The sequence below is a fragment of the Corvus brachyrhynchos genome, unplaced genomic scaffold (assembly GCF_000691975.1).
Source record: "Corvus brachyrhynchos isolate BGI_N302 unplaced genomic scaffold, ASM69197v1 scaffold19, whole genome shotgun sequence".
NCBI lineage: Eukaryota > Metazoa > Chordata > Aves > Passeriformes > Corvidae > Corvus > Corvus brachyrhynchos.
The window spans coordinates 2,064,172-2,069,910 of record NW_008246061.1 but is presented as its reverse complement, the minus strand read 5'-3'; positions in this window follow the sequence as shown (position 1 = coordinate 2,069,910).

The following is a 5,739-nucleotide window of genomic DNA, read 5'->3' as shown; positions in this document are numbered from 1 at the left end:
CGGGGCCAGGCGCGCGCCGCTCCCACCCTCCGCCCTGAGGGCATGGGGGGGGTGGCCCCCGGCCCGCGCTGGGGGGACCGTGGAATCCTGGAATCAGGGAATGACGGAATCGTGGAATCACGGCGTCATCAAGGCTGGAAGATCACCTACTGGTTTAAGATCACCTACTGGTTTAAGATCATCTCTACCAGCTGTCAGCCCAGCAGCACCACCGTAACCCCTAAACCACCACACCACATCAGCCAGCGGCAGATGCAGACGCCTCTTGAGCACCCCGAGGGAGGGCGACTCCACCACTTCCCTGGGCAGCCCCTTCCAAGGCCTGACCGCCCGGACAGTGAAAAGTTTTTTTCTGGTCTGTAACGTCGCGGCCCTGCTTGCCTCAGCGCTCGCCTTGCCCTCAGGAGGCGGCTGCCATCCCTCGGCCCCTCAGAGGATGAAAGGCAGGGCCACAGGGGTGAATAAGGGACTGAACATCTCGCTTCGGAGGAGACACTGCGGGAGCCGGGCCTGGCTAGTCTGGAGAAGGGAAGACTGAGAGGAGATCTCATCAATTCGTGCAAATATCTCCAAGCGGTGTCAGAGGGCCAGTACCAGACTCTTTTCAGTGGTGCCCAGAGGCAGAACGAGTAGCAATGGCCATAAATTAAAGCACAAGAAGTTCTACCTCAACATGAGGAAGAGCTATCCATTGAGCGGAGCACTGGACCAGCTGCCCAGGGAGGGCATGGAGACTCCCTATCTGGAAAAATCCAAACCCTGGACGTGTTCCTGTGTCACCTGCTCAAGGTAACCATCTCCAGCGGGTTGGACTGGGTGATCTTCAGAGGTGCCTCCCAACCCCAGCTATTCTGTGGTTCTGTGATTCTGTGAAGCCACCTCACCCCTTCCCTGTTATCCCCCTGTGGAGTCCATAAGCCCAGCACTGGCTGAGCAAGGTTGTGGAACAGGCAGCCTCTCAGCAGAGGTTTGGCAGCCACCTCAGCCAATCTGTGAGTCAGGTGTGCTGAGGGGGGCTGAGGTGTGTGTACCCACACCTCACAGAATCCACTGCCATCCATCCTCCTTAGGATCCTCAAAAACCCCTGGAGAAACACACTGTTCAACTATAACCTGAGATTAGCTCAGTTGGTCAGAGCATGATGCTGATAACTCCAAGGCTGTGACTTCAATCCCTATACAGGCCATTCACCTGTGGGTTGGACTTGATGATCCCATTAAACTCAGAACGTTCTGTGATCTACAGAAGCCATTCTGGTGCACAAGGTCTTCTGGCCAATGTTTCCTGCATTGCTTTGGTGACATTCAGCTCAGCTGTAGGAACATGTGTGGCCCTACACCACCAGGACACGCTCTGTCCAAGCCACCCTGCACAGCCCGCAGCTCCTAAAGCATGAGGTAATGGGGAGCTGGGAGCCAGCACGAGGCAGGACTGCCAAAAACCACGTGGAAACTGAGAGACCAGTGATGAAGTAAAAGGCCTGTGAGCGTTAAGCTACAGAAAACACAGGAAAGCTGGAGAGTGGCAGCAGTGTTGGAGGTGGCAGGAATGTTGCTGGTTCCAAAATGAAGCTCTAGCTAAGCCTTGTGCAATGGAGCTCCTTTCCAGCAGCAAGGTTTATATCTGGGTTTTGTTGCAACTGTGATGGATCATTAATGTTTTATTTTTATACAAATCTTTAATTTACAATACTGTATGTAGGTCAGGTTGTACTTTTGCAGGAGATTTCCACCTGCTCCTCATGTTCGCCTTGATCTGAAATGAAATGCTTGCAAGTAGCTATAAAATGCACTCCTAAATTATCCACAGGACTCTCCCTCTGAGTCCAAGGCTAGTCATTGTAACAGATGGACTTCAGCCTGTCATTAGGTCATGTCTAAGCTGGAAGGAGGATAAATGTTCAGAGGGAACAATGTAAAATACAGGATCCTGTGTCTTCACACTCAGATATGAGCCACGCAGTGAGCTGTGTTCTGGTTCGGCTCCCTTGGTCAGGGACAGCAAACATTGGAAAGGAAGTCAATCAGCCCCTCTAAAAGGATTTTTTCCAACAACAAGCCATCATCTGAATGCAAATGTGATGTGAATGTCAATATGTACTTTCAGAGGAACTTTGGAAGAAGTACAGGTAACTGAAGGGAAAAACAGGATTGCTGGCCTGTTTACACCGGAAAGCAATGAAAATATGTAGAGCCAGTAGAGCTGTAGCTGAAAAGGATGTGTGTTGGCAGCATCAGCAAACAAAATATGAATTTTGAGAAGTCCCTGTTAAATGTTGCCTTTTGCAGTGCGCCTGGAGGGAGATCAAATGTGACCTACTTTGGGAAGCTGGATCCTGGAGACCTGGGGCTCCTGTACAGCAGAACCTGCTGGGTGCTCCTTCTGGTCCTTAAAGAGGGGAAAATCCTGCAGTGCCATCCCTGTGGCAGGAAAAGCTGGCACTTCCAGCTGCTTGTTATATTTATATATTTTATCTTTACCAATCTGGTCACACACAGTGCATGGAGACGTTCCGTATCTTGTGTCCCAAACCCCTCCATATCTTGTGTTCCCATCTATTTTTTAATACATGGCCCCATGTTAAATGACTTTTGCTTCTATTTTCCATGATGATCAGGGCAAAGGATGAGAATTATTTTATGGAAATGGAAATTACTGGACCCAAAGGGAGAGCAAGGCTTGTGAGAACCTGACACACAGCTCAGGGAACAAGGTTCCCAAACCCAGAGTCCTGAAGGACCTGGAGCATATCCTCACTCATCCAGTACAGGGGTTTTAATCTGGGAGGTGGAGGGTGGTAATGAATTATGGAGGAACTCCTGAAGCACTGGTCGGTTTTAAGCAGGAGGAAGTAAAGCAATCCAGTCATTTAGACACCTGTTAGTGTGACCTCAAGAGCATTAAAAGCTTAAAATATAAAACAAAAAGGAAAAAGCTGGGGTGTCATGGGGACAGACAAGTAAGTTTAAAAATGTAAAGTAAAAATGCATTGTGTCTTTACTAAAGATTGATTGCTTTTAATGAAGATTAAACTCCTGATAATTGTTTCCTAGACATGGATATAGAATAGATTTATTAAATTAATGGAAAGCAGGTCCATAAAAAAAGATAGCTAGGTGAAAAGGGTAGGAAAGTCACCTCAAACACACACCAGCTGTGGATGCACAAAGGGAATTTGTGAGATTACGAAGGGAAGAGTGGGCAGAAAGTGCCTGGATTCCCATGTTCCCTCTAACCAGCCTCACCTCCCCGGATCCCAGGACCACAGCCTGGCCCGTGTGTGCTTTTGCTCTTGCACAATATTTTTCAGACAGAACAAAAGGTAGGAGTGAGCTGATGGCATTTGCTGATGGCACAAAGCTGGGAGGCACCGGCCGTGCAGCAGGAATTTTTTTTTTGTATTGCTGGAAGAGCTGGATAGCATGGAGTGCTGGCACACTGGAAATGGGATGAAATTTAATAGTGGAAAGTACAAGGTCATGCCCTTGGGAATTGCTAACAAGAATCTCTGCTGCAAGCTGGGAGCTCATCAGTTGGAAATGACAGAAGAAGGGAAAAATCTGGGTGTATTTGTTGATCTCGAGATGACGACAGACTCCCAATCTGAAGCAGATCTGAAAAAAATCACATATCCCTGGAGGTATTTCCAGGAGATGGGGGAATGTTAATGCCATTATAGAAGGCTCTGCTGCACCTTCTCTGGGATTATGCATGCAGCTCTGGTCACTTTTAATCAGGGGACACAAACTTAAAATGTGACTGGAAAGTAATTATAGGCTAATCCTGATTTTTTTCTTGTACAAGAATCTTGAAATAATTTGTTTAGCCAGAAAACCTGAATGCTGAGAAAAGATACAGTTGTTCTTTGTGAAACTTAGGGAGTAAACACAGCAGTAAACACATCTCCCTTAAGAGCAAGGGTGATGTACAAGAAAACAAGTATCCGATGGCCATGAGAAGTCTGGGCTGAAACATGAGAACACCAGAGCTTCCAGCAGCTCAAGTCCCGAGGCTCTGGGTCATCCTTCCCAGAGCTGCCATCCCCTGATGCTGTTGCCACCAACAGCTGACCCTATAAGCCCAACGAGTCCTTTCCAAACCTCTCTTACCATCTGAGGCACAGCCACTGCGTTACCAATTGGCTTCTTATGGAAAGAGAAGAGGTGCCTGGTGTGGGAAGATATTCCTTGGGCTGCAGTTGCAGCACAAATGTCCCTTGAGTTATTGGCTGTGTTAAAATCTGCACATGGTGGTGGTGAGGTGAGAGCATCCTGTCCTGGGTCATCCCACCCTGGTCCCTCAGGTCACCTTTCCAGAGGCTGGCTTTCGTGCCCATCCTGTACATGAGCTGCAGTCCTGGAGCCATCCCCACCTGGAACAGAGAGAAACAGCAAAACCAAAGGTGTGCCAGGTCCTTTGCTGCCCCTGGTACCACACAGTGACCTTTAATACACTTCCCTCCTGTGGCCCCAACAGCCATCTCAGCCTTTGCAGGCTGTTTCTGTTATGATGAAAAACTGATGGCAGGGTTAGATATGTCTTTAAAAAAACAGTCAGCACACCAAGTCCTGGTTAAGTAAGAATAGTCAGACCACAGAACACATGGGTGTTTGCTTTCTCAGGGCTCCAAACTGGCTCCCTTGGCCAGTTTTTTTACCCAAAACCAGCTCTTCTCATTCCATTTGGTTTGGGTTTTCATCTTTCATCCTATTTAAATGTTTCACTCATTTTGCTCTCCTGGGTTTTTGATGAATGCCTGAAAAGAATTCTGACCCTGACCACAGTATTTACACTCTGTTCCTCCATGTGTAGGTGTTTCCATTCTTCCTGCTCCCATCCAACAAGTGCTATTTCATTGTTCATTCAAGCCAAGTTGCAGCAGGTGACATTGGGGTCAGCACAGCGTGAGGGCCACCCCCTGATTCAAATGTGCCAGGAGACAGGCACCCACTGCCAGTCATCCTGATGGGGCCCCAAAACAGATGCTGTGACTCATTCCCTTGCAAAGTAGATGAATAATTTGAAAATAATGAGATTTTTATTACATACATATCATTTTGGCCAGAACATTTTGCAAGAGCCTCATTTTAGGATTTTTTTGTCTTGTAATAACCCCATTTTACAAGATGTGCCATTAGTGCTTTGCTGCAGGGAAGCAGCTCGAGGACACTGTCTTGGCTACCCATCAAGATGATTATCACAGGACTACTCAGATATGAAGATTTGGGGGACTCAGAACTTCAAGTTCAGTGGAACAGAGACAACATTTTTGAGCAAACACTGAAAATGGCTTTGGGGACCGTGTTTCCAGGTAGGAGCACAGCTGGCTGAGCCTGGCTCTGCAAGGATGCCACCTGCAAGTCAAAGCTGAAGCCATCGGTATTGAGGACGTGCCGGGAGTTCAGTGTGGGCAGAATGTCTGGAAATCTTGGTTTATGGATGTTTATATTATTTTCTTTAACAGACTAATAATCTATATGAGATTAATATTAGATTAATATGGCTTCTTCATTTTCTCCTATGGATCCAGGTTGGGAGAGCTGGGTCTGTTCAGTTGGGAGGGGAGAAGGCTCCAGGGAGAGCTCAGAACCCCTTCCAGGGCCCAGAGGGGCTCCAGGAGAGCTGGAGAGGGACTGGGGACAAGGCATGGAGGGACAGGACACAGGGAATGGCTTCCCACTGTCAGAGGGCAGGGCTGGATGGGATATTGGGAAGGAATTGTTCCCTGGGAGGGTGGG